This window comes from Nuphar pumila, chromosome 7 (assembly GCF_984573655.1).
Source record: "Nuphar pumila chromosome 7, dmNupPumi1.hap1.1, whole genome shotgun sequence".
Taxonomy (NCBI): Eukaryota; Viridiplantae; Streptophyta; class Magnoliopsida; order Nymphaeales; family Nymphaeaceae; genus Nuphar; species Nuphar pumila.
In genome coordinates, this window is record NC_143255.1 from 89,424,373 (window position 1) to 89,439,478 (window position 15,106).

A 15,106-nucleotide genomic window follows, 5' to 3' on the forward strand; every position below is an offset into this window, starting at 1 on the left:
AGGCAAACACTCAAAAGAAGCGAAAACATGAAGGTTGGAGATGTGATCGCCAATTCACCCCATTAGATCAGACACTCGAGAGCATGCTCGAGTATATGTTGGCCAAAAATATGGTCAGACTTTCAAAGGTTGTCGATCCTATTGTCACTTTGGGGAACTGAAAGAATAAATTCTGCAAATATCACCGGGCATTAGGGAATGACATAAAACATTGCTTTGACTTCAAGAACATCGTGTAGGATTGCATCGACAAAGGATTGCTTGTAAGGGCTGAGTTAGAAGATCAACCGGCTATCTTATCTGAACACAAAGAAGAATGATGATACTAATGCTCTCATCCTTTCCATCTTACTTTTGTCATTTTGAAAAGAAGATATAACCCTAATTCTTCTATCAGTTTATTTTTCCAGTACATCAATAAAACATCAATTTGCCTTGTTTCTCTTGCAAGATATCTCTCACAAGGAATGACCTCTTTAAAGTCCCTCCAGAATCAATCAAAAGTCAGAAAGCATTCTTCAAATATCAATTACATATCCTTTCATCCAACCTCTCACTCTCAAGTTATACTGGGGCATTATTTTGAAAATTGTCTTCAAAACATCTTGTATGCAGGCAGGATCAAATAAATCTCTCATATTGCACGCATGTGCACTGTGAACACCCCAAATTTTTCAAAGTCTTGTAAAAATGACCCTTTTGCCCCTAACCCCGTTTTCTGAGAAAATCAAGTTATTTCTTCAGATTTCTGGATTAGATTCCACATTGATATATTCAAATTCAACTCCGGGTCTGAACTCAGTATTTTTCCAAATCTGAGCCCCGTTGTCCGATTTCCAAAATAAAAGCACAAAAATACCAAAAAATGATTTTAAAAGACTCGGGTGGCTCATCCGGCACTCTGTTGGATCCTCGACCCTATATTTCTCAATTCGAGGTTGTAAACCTCGAATATTTCTCAAAAATTCAGACATAAACCCATTTCTGAAGAAATTTTCTCAAAATAGCTTTTAAATTCTAAAAAAAAAAATCCCTTTTGTAAATATTTTTTGCAAAAACACAAAAAAATAGTTTTTATCTTTGTTTTCTCACAAATCTTAAGATTTCTACTCTAAAAATGCAAAAAAAAAAAAAATTTGAAAATCCAAAAACCAAAAATTTGGAAAAATTTTGAGAAAAACAAAAGATTTTGAGCCTTTTGAAAACAATTTTGCTAAAAACCTCGAGAGCCCCCCCCACCTCTTTGTAAAATCTCAAAAAATCAGAGGGGCTCCTCTGAAAAACTTTTTTTAGGGTTCGAAAAACCCTTCGTAAACAAGGAAAGGGCGAAGGTAAGGCGCCTCCCTCCATCCTCTCTCTCTCTCTCCCGATTCTCTCCGTCAATTCCTCCATCGCCCCTCCCTTTCTCCTCCTCCACTCATCTTTAACAAACCCCATTCCTGAAGCTTCTTCTCCCTCTTTAAAAGAAGCACACAGGAGAAGCATTGATTCATCCGCCCTCACCCCCGTATTTCCCTTTCTTCTGCTTCTTTCGACCCTCTTCCTCTCCACATCCATTATCAGCATCTCATCCCATCGAGCTTCCATCCTTCCTCCATTTTTTTTCTTTTACTCTTCACGTTTCATCGGATTCTTCCTCCTTCATTTGGCTGAAAGAAACCTCACGATAAAATCCTCAATCTCCTTTTAATTGCTGAAAATCAGTCGAAGAAAGGATCATCCGCTACCACAGAAGCAAGAGGGAAGAGTCCTCTCTTGTATAGTTCCGTTGAACTCCTACAGTGACGAATTTGGAAGAAACACCACCCATCAGCAGAGGTCATTCCCTCTTCGGTTAAAGCTTTGATATCAGGCCACCATCCATTTTTCTTTGGTATCCATCATCAAATCCCTGCAAGAACAAGAAGAAGAACATATCCGCCAGACATCTTCCCTGCAGTCACCTATAAGAAAGTCAATCCTCAACATTTCTGGTAAGGCCAATACACTTCTTCCTCTTCACTTCTTCTTAGTTAAACTTCCCTTTCTTCCAATTTCTTTTTATAAAAAATCCCATTGAAGTTTTCCTTTCCATTTGTTTTACCCTATTGACGCACCATGGGTAGTGCCTAAGTTGCCTTTAGCAACTTCGACATATCCCTGTGCAACAGAAATGGGATAGGATTAGCCCAACACCGGCTCAGATGTTCACAGTTTTTTTTGTTTTCTTCAGTATGCTTTGGGTCGGTCTTTTGCTTTAATGGTGCTTTGTTCCCTATTTTAGGCAATAACGCCTGATCTGATCCAAAATATCAGATTAGGTTCATTTGACAGCAATCATCCACTGATTTCGTATTTTTCTGTGATCATAGTGGTTTTGCCTCCCGACATTTTCTGCACCATCTATTATTTCTGCCTTTTTTTTTTATGAATGATTCCAGGTTTTTAATAGCATAAAATTGCTTCTCCAATTACATCTTCGTTCACATGATTCCCTAGATCTCATTAATTTTAAGTTATCTTCCATTCCATTACACCTAATCTAAAGGCATAATCTATGCTTTACAGGTACCTCTCACCCGTATCACCAACTTGAGTGCTCCTTTTAACTCGTATCTATTTCATCACAAATCTCATGCTATAATGGCTAATTGCTCTGGTTTTGTATGGTCTGTTTCTTACATTCGATTCTTGTATGTCATTACATTTTTTTTTATATATACCTCTGTTTGATGTGGTATATTATGAAGCATTGCTTAAACAACCCAGCGTGAAGGTTGGAAAATGGTCCCAGTAGATCACGGAGAGAGATGCATTGTGCTATGTTTCCATTTTTTTTTTAGTTTTAATACAATAATCATAGCAATTTGTGGTGATTTGGCTTAGCTTATCTGTTCCATAACTCGAATATAAATTCTCATTATCTTCCCTCTTTATGATTTTGCATGATGGGTTTCCATGTCTTTAGTTCTTTATACCAAATTTTCTTTAGGTTTCGCTTATCTTTTATCTGGAGCGTTTCTGGTTCGAATATGTTGCTTGCCATAAGAAAGAAAACTTCGTGATTCATGTTTGCCTTTATTCTAAATTGCCATTCTTTCTTCCTTATTTCAAATAAACCGGTTCTTTTTATTACTGATTGATAGTTTCTGTTTATCTTTGCAGTTGTCAGGGGAAATGTAACTTGGTAAATAATACGTGAGGCATCTTCCTCTAGGAGTATATTCTTCTCTTTGGATACTTCCAAGGACAATATTTCCCTAGTTTTAAGAAGAGATACATGCCTTAAAAGCCTCTAAATTTTCTCTTTAAAGCTCAACTGAATATCATTAAAAGAATCATTTATAGAAGATTGATTGCTTGTTTATTCAATTTTTTTTTCTGCCTTGAAGATTGATAATAACCTCTTGTTTTATATGCTGATAGGTGGCTTGGCGCCACCATTTCAAGGTCTAGTTTGCTGAGTAGTCATGACACTGCGATTACTTGCAGTTTTTAGGCATGACCTGTTTAACAATTCATTTCTATCTTTTCATTGAAAATCTCTTACTTATCAAGAGTATATCAAGAATTACATACATGATAAGTTCTATTCTTAAGTATTTCCTGACAAATAGGTTATAAAGATGATGTGATTTGCCAACATCAATAGGAAGCATCTGTTATAAAAAAAAAAAGTGAAATAAAATATCAAGATATGATGATGGTGATACAAGGCTCTTAAGAAACTTAGAGTTTTGCTCAGATTTCCAACTCACAGAGACTATTTATCTCTAGCTTTAGCCTTGCTACACCAGCATTCTCATTACCACACAGCTACACCTGCAGTTGTTCATGGTCTTATTTCTCGCAACACATTACATGGCCAAGTGTCTGCGCATAAGCAGTCCACCTACTGCTTCATCTCATCATTTCAAGACATCTACAACAATACCTTCACCATCATCATGGCATTTACCATGTCATTTAGGCCTAACACTACACAGCCCACCCTAAGCCCTTACAGCAAATGATCTGTATTGCTGTTAGTATTTACAGCAAACACCTTATTTTGCTATAAATATTTACAACAAACATCTTGTTTTGCTGTAAATACCTACAACAAAACCCTTGTGTTGCTGTAAATACTTACAACACGTACTTTATGTGGCTGTAAGCATGCCCAGCTTACATTCTTATATTACCTTATCACCCCTTTGTTGTACTTGACTCTACAACATTCATTTTTTTTTTACCACATCTTATGTCTTCAGCACATACACCATTCCCAGCAACCTTGTGTCGCCACTTACCTGCACAATGCCTTTGTGTCCCCATTTATGAATAGCTTTTCACTGAGTCACCACATCCCCATTCATTGTCATCATCTGTTGCAGCATTGTTGCAAACAGGTCTTGATGCAACCCCTAACTTAATTTCTGCAATCGCTCTCTTAACACCACATGTCCCAGCTACTTCCTGTGTACTGCCCTCATTTGCATATTATTATTTTCTGCACAGTGTCCAGCATTATTGCCTAGCGTAGCAGTTTTCATTTCAGTCTTTTATTACCCTGTGTATACTATGAAGCTGTACCTTTCAGCCTGTTAATAATCATAATACCTCACTGCCACCAGTTGTGGCTTCATCCTTGCATTAGGCCCAGCACTCGTATCTTCCTCGTTTGACTTAGGTCAAAACTAACCGGGTGTTAGTTTTCCTTCTGCCAATTATTATGACATCATCCATATTACTTCAAAGGCAGGCAATTTCTCAAATAAAGTTATGGCTCACAGCGATATATGATCAGGCCCGTATATATCTTGGCATCAATTCAATTATCACATCTGCCTTTGCATAACATCCTATTTGATATTTCTATACTAGGTATGTCATCAGGATTGCATTTCCATGGGTATATATATTTATCACATACATCTTAGTTCCAACATAGCACTCTAATATTTTAGCATATTGTTCTATGTTAGCTTTGTTTTGCAGGGACTATAGGGAAAATATCATTACTTGGAGTTGTAAATTCGTTTTTTTTTTTGTAATAGTTAGAATTTAAATGAGAATTTATATTTCCAAGTTTTAGATAGAATGAATGAGCATTGTAACTACCATGAGTTACTTGTTTTTCATGCATCTTTATGTTCATTTCTCAAATTCTCACAATGGTGAAACACGAATGGCACGTGCACCATTTTTGTAAGAGGTAATTCATCCTAAGTTGATGATCCACATCAATGGCCATAGTCAGGTTGTGGACAAAACTTAGGATTTTTGTCTTTTACGGAATAACACTGGATCCACACTGGATCCATTTTCAAAATCCATCATATTTTCTCAAAAATATTTTCTTTCTTTTATCAGAATTTAACTTAGGATTAACTCAAAATATATACCAATGGCCATAGTCAGGGTATATTGAGAGTTAATTTCATTTTAAATTCTATAAAAGCACCAAATGTGTTTCATTCTTCTCTTGAATTTAAATATAGATTATTATATAATACATTCAATGACAATAGTCAAGGATGTATTATATTTTCAATCTTGTTTTAATTCATTTAAAAGAATGGAATAGCTTTTCAAAAATTCAATTTCAAATTCTTTAAATTCATTCATCATTTAGGGAAGAATTGCATCATATTTTCAAAATTCTCTTTCAAAAACCCAAGTGATCTCAAATATCTTTCTTTAATCTATAGTTTAATTCATTCTTCTATCTTATTTCAAAGATTTAAATTGCAAGTTCAAAGTCCAATTTGACTTTGAAATTTCAAAATTCAATCTTTATATTCTTGATTCATTCCAAATTCAAGCTCCAAATTCAAAGTCCAAATTGACTTTGAAGTTCATTTATAAATTCAAAATTCTCAAATCAATTTTGAAATTCCAAAATTCCAACTCAATTCAACAGCTAATTTCAAAGTTCAATTTAACTTTGAAGTTTTTGATCCATCTTCAGATTCAAAATCAAGTTTTCTTCATGTTTTAAATCAAAGTTGAGATTGATTCTGAATCTCAAAATCCAAACATTCCTAAGTTCCATCTGGGTTTTCAAAACCCAGATCCATCTTCAAAAGTCCCATTTGGACTTTCAAAACCCAAATCCAAAGTCAAATCCTAATCTCAACTTGGATCCAGATTTCCAAGTATAAGCTCCATTCCGCCTTGGACCTTCAATTACAGATCCAAGTCCCATTTACGATCCAAATCCTCATTCCACTTTGGATCTCCAATTACAGATCCAAATTCCATTTAGGATCCAGATCCTTATTCCACTTTGGATCTCCAATTACAGATCCAAATTCCACTTAGGATCCCGATCCTCATCCTACCTTTGAATCTCAGATTCAGATCCAAATTCCAATCCTTAGGATCCAGAGTCCAACCCTATCTTGGATCTCAGATTTCAGATCCAAATACCATCTTGGATTCCAAGTCTTGAATCCAATTCCCTTCAAAATTCTAAATCCAAAATTCCACTTTAAATTCCAAATTCTCAAAGCCAATTCCATTTCATTCAAATCAAGTTCCTATTTAGGATGCTAAATCCAAAAATCAACTCAAAACTCTATTCAGAATCCAGAACTTGGATTCGAATTTTATCTTGGAATTCTAACTTATGCAAATCCCATTTCTCAATTCCTTTAGATCTCCCACATTCCCTTCTAAATTCAAAACCCCAAAATTGGAATTCAATTCCATTCCAAATATTCATCCAAGTTCAAATTTCTAAATTCAAAGTCCATTTATAACTTTAAAATTTCCTTCCTTCTCTCTTCCCTCATATCAGCTTCAAAAATCATTTTTTTCCAAAATCCAGATTTATTTTCCCAAGCTCTTGATTATTTTAAAAAAACTTAGAACTTTAATCTTAAGTTCTAAGTTAGAAATCATTTCTTCACTTTATCAGATTCATCTCAGAAACACTTGGAAATTCTTCAAAATATTTTCAAAAAGAGCATACATCTTTTGCATATTGCACAAGCATGATTCATTGCGCATTTAGACTTAGGATAAATTCTTAGATAATTTCTTAGTGAAGCAAAAGGCATAAATTCGACCCTTGGTTCGATTACCCCTGGTAAAGGTGCCAGGAACGGTCGAACCTCGTACCGCTGAGCGGATCCCGTCTCCCAGTTTTCCCGCAAATATTTCAAAAAAAATGGAGGCGAGTTATTTCAAACATTTTCAAAATTAAGGTCAAGTGAGACCCGCAAAAGAATTTCTCTTCTCTTTTCTTCTCTTCTTTTCTCTTCTCTCTTTCTTTCTGTCTTTTATCTTTCTCCCTTCAAAAAGGAGGAAAATAAGAGGTTGGAAAGGAAAAGAGAAGGAAGAGAGAGAATATTACGAGAGGAAAAATTTTTGCGATGATCACAGGTTTGGCGACCGTGATGGGACTCATCTTCGTTCGGTCGAATTTAATGCCTTTTCTTTTGCTTTGACATTATCTAAGTCTTTATTCTTCAAAATGTCAGCTACATTTTTATGCAAACCTTAGGAGCCTAGATTTTGTCCTAAGCTGACATCATTGCATATAGGATTTAAGTATGGTTTGGTAGGACCATATTGAGGAGATTATTCATGTTCACATTAGACTTAGGTCTTAAACACAACTCTCCTCAATTTTTAGGGATTGAATGGAAAACAATGTATGCAAGTGTATGCTTCTCTTCATTTTAATCTATCTCTTTAGGACTTGCATTAGAGCCTTCTGATTTCTTGCATGTTGCCCATATTTTGAAAACCTCCTTACCTATATTGTCCCGGTCTTCACGTTGCTGGGCTGTCTCACTGAACTATAGTTTGGGAGAGAGCCTCACAACTGGGCCACTTATTTGGGTTCGCGCCCCCCTACCACGTACCTAAGGGCCATAGTCCGAGGTATATCGGTAGGTGCTCAAGGATGTTGGGAAGCCATTACTTTAGAACCAGAGGAATATTTCTATGCCACGTACTTCGAGCTTTGGCTTGAGTATATCGGCATATCTTGATTGAAATCAGATGATCTAAACCCTAGAGTTAGGATTAAGGTCCTACAAGCCATTTCAAAATATTGCATTTAGAGTCAGCCTCTAGGGAGTGCCGTTTGTGCATTCTTGTTTGTATATCTATGATTGTATGATATTTTATATTCCCTATATTTTCCAAAACCCTGGGTATATTATTATTCAAAATTTCCTCTTTGTTTTAAAACCCAGGTGTATTTTCCTTTTTCTTCTCTTAATTTCTTCTAATTCTTTTTTATCCTGCCTGCAATTCTTCAAAAAATTTGAAATCCTTTTCTATATTCTATTTCTTATCCTCATTTACAATAAAAACATCTTTGTCAGGAGATGTCCTTTTTCAAAATTAAACTTTTTTGTTCATATTTTACTTGTTTATCTTTTTTCTCAGAAAAACAATGCGGTTGTCGCAAATCTTGGTGACAACCCGATCCCTCGTAATGGGATATTTTCATTGTCTAATTTGTGATTCCATCCTTCATTAAAATTTCCTTCCTAAGTCTTTTTCTAAAAACCTCCCATTTTATTCACAGTGAAAACGTCAACGTTTCATCATGGTTCAAACGAGAACGAGGAGAAGGGCAGCTCAACAGCACGATGATAGCGAAGTGGAAGAAATAAACTCTTCCAGATTGTCTCGAAAACATAATTCAAAGGAAGATGATGTTGACTCGGCGATGTATAAGATCTTTCAAATAAATGATGGCAAATGATGTCTGAGCAAGGAGGGGCAAGTTCAAAGAAGACATCTTCTAAGAGCAAGACCAAGAGAAAGCCAGTGAAGAAGCATGTCAGGATCAACAAGAAGAGGGTCCAGCAGAACAGCACCTCAGAGGGTTCAGAGTCAGGAGGAGAGGATTCCGAAGAAGAGCAGTTTGTATTCGTCCCGAAGCATCTGCGACAGCCCAAGAAAGTGGCAGAAGAACCTGAATCAGTCAACAAGCCTAAAGATGGAACCCCGACAGAAGATTCAGTTCAAGCATTAACTAAAATGGTCAAAGATCTGCAGACTCGAGATAAGGGAAAGAGAGTATATACCAGGCAAGACTTCTACCTTGGTTTAGATGGGGACAACAGCTTGGAAGATCTCCCCTGAAAGTTTATTAAGTTCGACGGGTCCGGCAACCCAAAGGCCCATCTCGCAATGTTCTTTGCCGAATGTGCCAGGTTTAGTGAAGACAATCGGGCCCTCTTCTTATGCTTTCCTCGCAGTTTGGAGGGCGTAGCAGCTAAGTGGTATGCATAGCACATCAACCCTGTCGAGCTGCGTGATTTTGACAAAGTTGTCAACTTGTTTGTAGAAAGATTCATGTTCAATACTGAGGCACCGCCAACCCTCAATCACTTATGCAATTTGAGACAGGATGACAACGAAAAGGCCATAGATTTTATCCGTAGGTGGAGAGATACCTGCAACAAGATGAGGACCCCCGTCTCAGAGGAACATGCCCTTCAACTCATCCTCAATAACTTCTCTCAACCCCTGAAAAGCCTCATTTTCCCATACCCTTCCAAGTCATTTATTGAGTTGACTGAGCGAGCTGAATGACTCGAGATGGGAATAAATAACGAAGTCTATGATGGCACCACTCTGGCAAGGGGCAATCAAGATGCAAAGAAGAAAACCCATTTCACTCTTTCCGCTGGTCCCTCATCCGACAACAAGGGTAACAAGGAGGATCATGTTAGCAATTCAGAAGGATTCAGGGGTCAAAAAGGAAGGTCTTCCAACAATAATAAGCCTTCCCAACCTAATTCTCAGCAGCGGGAAAAGAATCAGGAAAAACCAAAGCGTAAGGACTGGGGTCCTGATCGCGAATTCACCCCTTTGGAGCAGACACTCGATGAGGTTCTGGAATATATGCTCACAAAGAATATGATTCGTCTGCCAAAAGCCGGCGATCCTTCAGTAGTCTTGGGCAGCTTCAAGGAACAGTTCTGCAAGTATCATCGAGCAATGGGACACGACACAGAGCACTGCTTCGTTTTGAAAAATATCATCCAGGACTGCATCAATAAACACCTTCTGATAGAAGAAAAGACTGAAGAGCAGCCCGCTGTCCAGACATAGCCTTTTTTTTCAGATCATTCAAAAAGCTGATGACACTAGAGTCCTTTTCTGTTGTCCTCCATTTTCTTTATCAAACCATCCTGTAAGGGCAAGTCAGCCCGAATCTCCTGCGACCTTTTGGTCAAAGATACTTGTAAATATTTCAGTCTTTTCTATCAGTTTTGCTTATAAATGAAATGTCAATTTCCTTTTTCTTTGAGGTTCAATTCTTATTTCTTTTCGCAATATTGGGGCACTATTTATTCTTTTGCCATCAGATTCCTATTTTTTTCAAAAAATGCAGGACAATCCTGACATCATTCATGGGAGAAATGGTATTACCTATGAGGGTCTTTCAAAAATCATGAAAATTTTAGTTCAAATATTTTATTACAACCATTTTCAAAGATCAACCCTTGCGTTGATCATATTTTTCTACAAATTGATTTTGAATCATTGCATTTCACAGATCAACCCTTGTGTTGATCATATTAAATTCAAATTATTGCATTTCAAAGATCGACCTTTGAGATGATCATATCTTCCAAAAATGGTCTTTCAAGCCATTACATTTCATAGATCAACCCTTGCGTTGATCATATTTTCTAAAAAAAAAATTTGGTTTTCAAATCATTATATTCAAAGATCAACCCTTGTGTTGATCATATTTTCAAAAAATTGACTTTGAATCATTACATTCAAAGATCAACCTTTGTGTTGATCATATTTTCTAAAAAATTAGTTTTTGAACCATTACATTCAACACATCAACCCTTGTGTTGATGTCATTTTCCAAAAAAAATGATTTCATTGCATTCAAAACATCAACCCTTGTGTTGATGTCATTTTCCAAAAAAATGATTTCATCTGCATTCAAACATCAACTCTTGTGTTGATCATATTTTCTAAAAGATTGATTTTGAATCATTGCATTCAAAGGTCAATCATGGTGTTGATTATGTTTTCTAAAAATTGATTTCAAATCATTGAATTCAAAGATCAACCCTTGCGTTGATCATATTTTCTAAAAAATTGATTTTGAATAATTGCATTCAAATATCAACCCTCGTGTTGATCATATTTTCTACAAAATGATTTTCAAATCATTGCTTCAAAAATTAACCCTCATGATGATCTCTCATGAATGATCCCCTTTCAAAAGATCAGCTCTCGCAGAAAATCTTTCTTTCCAAAAATGATTTTCTCGTATTCTTCTCTCATTTTGAAGATCCCACACGCAGGCAGGATCAAATTTTTTTTCAAACTTTTATCAAAATTTTTATTTATCAAATCTTCTTTTCAGTCTTTTCAGTTTTATTCATCTTTATCAAATTTTATTTTATTCATTCATTTTATTAATTCTTTTGTCAAATTCTTATTTCAAAAATTGCCCTTTCAGGTTAAGGGATAAACCTGATGCCTCCTTTTAATGAGGTATTATTTTTTATTATTCTTCTTCTCCCCCCTTCAGGCTAAGGGATAAACCTGAAACCTCATCCTACGAGGTCTTCATTTCTTCAAAACAAGGGATAGTCTTGAATGTCTTTCCTCCTCTTTTAAAGCTTCATTAATCTCTACCAAATCTTTTTCTTTATCAAATTTTCAAGCTTCGTTGATTCTTTTATCAATTCTTGCTAAAATTTTATTTCTTTCCCATTCAGGATAAGGGATAATCCTGAAAACCACTCATAGGAGCAACGATGCTACCTGTGAGAATTCATTTACAAAGATGAAATTCATAAATTTCCTTGATTCTTTTTTTTCAAATCTTCTGTAAATTTCTATCTTTTCTCATCAGTTCTTCGCAAATCTTATCTTCAGCCCCATTCAGGATAAGGGTTTAATCGTGAAAACCAGGCCACATACAGCTTAACTATGATGGTCTATTTCAATCCACAAGTTGAATCCTTTCTTTAGGTTGAATTCCTATAGAATCAAAAGCCCATAGGTCGAACCCCTGTCAAACCAATAGGACTCGTAGGTTACATCCCTTCTCAAACCAAAATTCTTTCTTAACCCCTCGATCTTTAGGCTGAACCCCTACTGATCAGCGAACTTTAGGTTGAAGTCCTACTGATTCGCAGTCCTTAGGTTGAAATCCTTTAGGACCATTTCTTTCGATCTTTAGGCTGAACTCCTACTGATCAGCGAACTTTAGGTTGAAGTCCTACTGATTCGCAGTCCTTAGGTTGAAATCCTTTAGGACCATTTCTTTCGATCTTTAGGCTGAACCCCTACTGATCAGCGAGCTTTAGGTTGAAGTCCTACTGATTCGCAGTCCTTAGGTTGAAATCCTTTAGGACCATTTCTTTCGATCTTTAGGCTGAACTCCTACTGATCAGTGAACTTTAGGTTGAAGTCCTACTGATTCGCAGTCCTTAGGTTGAAATCCTTTAGGACCATTTCTTTCGATCTTTAGGCTGAACCCCTACTGATCAGCGAGCTTTAGGTTGAAGTCCTACTGATTCGCAGTCCTTTGGTTGAAATACTTTAGGACCATTTCTTTCGATCTTTAGGCTGAACCCCTACTGATCAGCGAGCTTTAGGTTGAAGTCCTACTGATTCGCAGTCCTTAGGTTGAAATCCTTTAGGACCATTTCTTTCGATCTTTAGGCTGAACCCCTACTGATCAGCGAGCTTTAGGTTGAAGTCCTACTGATTCGCAGTCCTTAGGTTGAAATCCTTTAGGACCATTTCCATCGATCTTTAGGCTGAACCCCTACTGATCAGCGAGCTTTAGGTTGAAGTCCTACTGATTCGCAGTCCTTAGGTTGAAATCCTTTAGGACCATTTCTTTCGATCTTTAGGCTGAATCCCTACTGATCAGCGATCTTTAGGTTGAAGTCCTACTGATTCGCAGTCCTTAGGTTGAAATCCTTTAGGACCACTACTTTCATCGATCTTTAGGCTGAACTCCTACTGATCCGAGATCTTTAGGTCGAACTCCTACTAATTCGCAGTTCTCATTTTTAATCCCCTTCAGATCATTCATAAGTCAATATGTAGGTTGAATTCCTACTAATCTCTATTCTTTCGCAGCTCTTAGGTCGAATTCCTATTAAGCCAAATTCATCCTTTAAAAAGTAAATCTGTAGGTTGAAATCCTACTGATCCATATTTTTTGGCAGGTTCTTAGGTCAAATCCCTACTGAACCAAAAAAAAAAATTCACTTCTATCCAAAATTTCAGTCTGTAGGATGAATTCCTACCAACCCACGTTCTTTTACGGTTCTTAGGCTGAATTCCTATCGAACCACATTTATCCTTCAAAAAGTAAATCTGTAGTTTGAATTCCTACTAATATGTATTCTTTTGCAGTTCTTAGGTTGAATTCCTATTGAACAAAATTCATTTTTTGTAGGCCGAATCTCTACTGATCTATATTCTTTTGTTGAAATCCTATTAAACCAAGATTCATTTTTTTCAAAAATCCAATTTGTAGTATGAATTCCTACTAATCCATATTTCTTTTGTTGTTCTTAGGTTGAAATCCTACTGAACCATATTCATTCTTTCGAAAAATTCAGTCTATAGATAAATTCTTATTAGTCACAAATTCTTTTACAAAATTCTTGGGTTGAAATTCCTATTAAATTAACTTCATTTTTCAAAATTTCAATCTGTAGGATGAATCCCTACGGATCCAATATTCTTTACGGCTCTTAGGTTGAGTCCCTGTTGAGCCAATGTTGTGTGATAAAACCAGTATTTTCATGTTATTTCCTCCAAAAATTCAGCTAAAGGATGCATCAAAATCTATATTGAGTGATTATTTCACAAAAGAATTCTGGAACATTATGCCAATTTGCTAAAAACACTTGTTGACTCCAATATTCTTGCTACACAAAAAGAATTTCCTTAGATTACCTCCTGTATTTCCTTCCAAGAAGGTGAAACTCTTTGCGAAAAAGAGGTAAAATTCAAATCTTTTTCTGTTGATCAACCAAAAGGATGTAGGAAATATCCTCGATATGATCAATGAAAGAAATCTTCAATGATATTGAAAAGCCAGAAGTGAATTTATATTGATCTTGACTATGACACATGTTTAAAAATGACTTTCCGGCAATCAGGCAGTGGAGATATCTTGAGCTATAAGAAGAATCCACTCAACCCATATCTTCTCATTTCGTTTAAAAGTTGCAATCAAATATCCGCAAAAGGGATCTCTCAATTGTCGTCAAGATGAAGGCGAATTAAGCGAGTGGACCCCCGGGGCCAAAGAAGATTCAAAACATCTCCAAGATGACGTAGTTTGTGACAGATCCTTCCAGAGAAAGTTCATATCACCGTTAAGATGAAGACGAGTGTGATGAACCTACCGACAAACCCTAAAAGATATTTGATTCCAGCTATTATCTAAAGACCTTTTGAGCCGACATCATCAATAGAATCCCTGAGATAAAAGAAGGATCGGAGCATCTCCAAGATGAAGGAGTTTGTGACGTGCCCTTCCCTGAAAAAAGAGAGAAAAGTCAGGACCCATTCAAATGAAGGATGATGTAAAAACCCGAGAAAGTGCGCAAAAGGATCATCGTGGGAAAACACCCAGATATCAAACTGCCAAAGTTGCCAGAAGTCATCTTTTCTCATGCAAAATTCTTTTATCAATATCCCTTCATTACTCGCTTTTATGAAATTAAGAATATTTCTTCTATTCTCATATCAGGGAAATGGATAGCTTCCTTGAAGAAAATCATCAGCGCTAAAATTTTGAATTTGACTCTTAGAACTGAGGGGTTAACCTTATTTGAGGGAAATACTCTAGGTAAAAGAGAGAATATCTTTTGCACATACGTGCACATTTCCAAGCATTTGAATCTACTATGATTTTATCTTATTGGCAAAATTTTCTAGCTATTCCAAAAATAAAATAAACATATAATATCCATTTTGACGCAACCTAGCGTTGTTTGTATTCCCCAAAAAGAGTTGCCTCAGAAGAAGTATCTCTTCCTATCCCATCACGGTTTTCTCATTAACGAATTCCGTATGGATTACCCACTCAGGATAAGGGATAAACCTGAACCATTTGCGAAAGATTCTTTGATTTCAAAAGCTATTTTCAGTCTCAGCAATG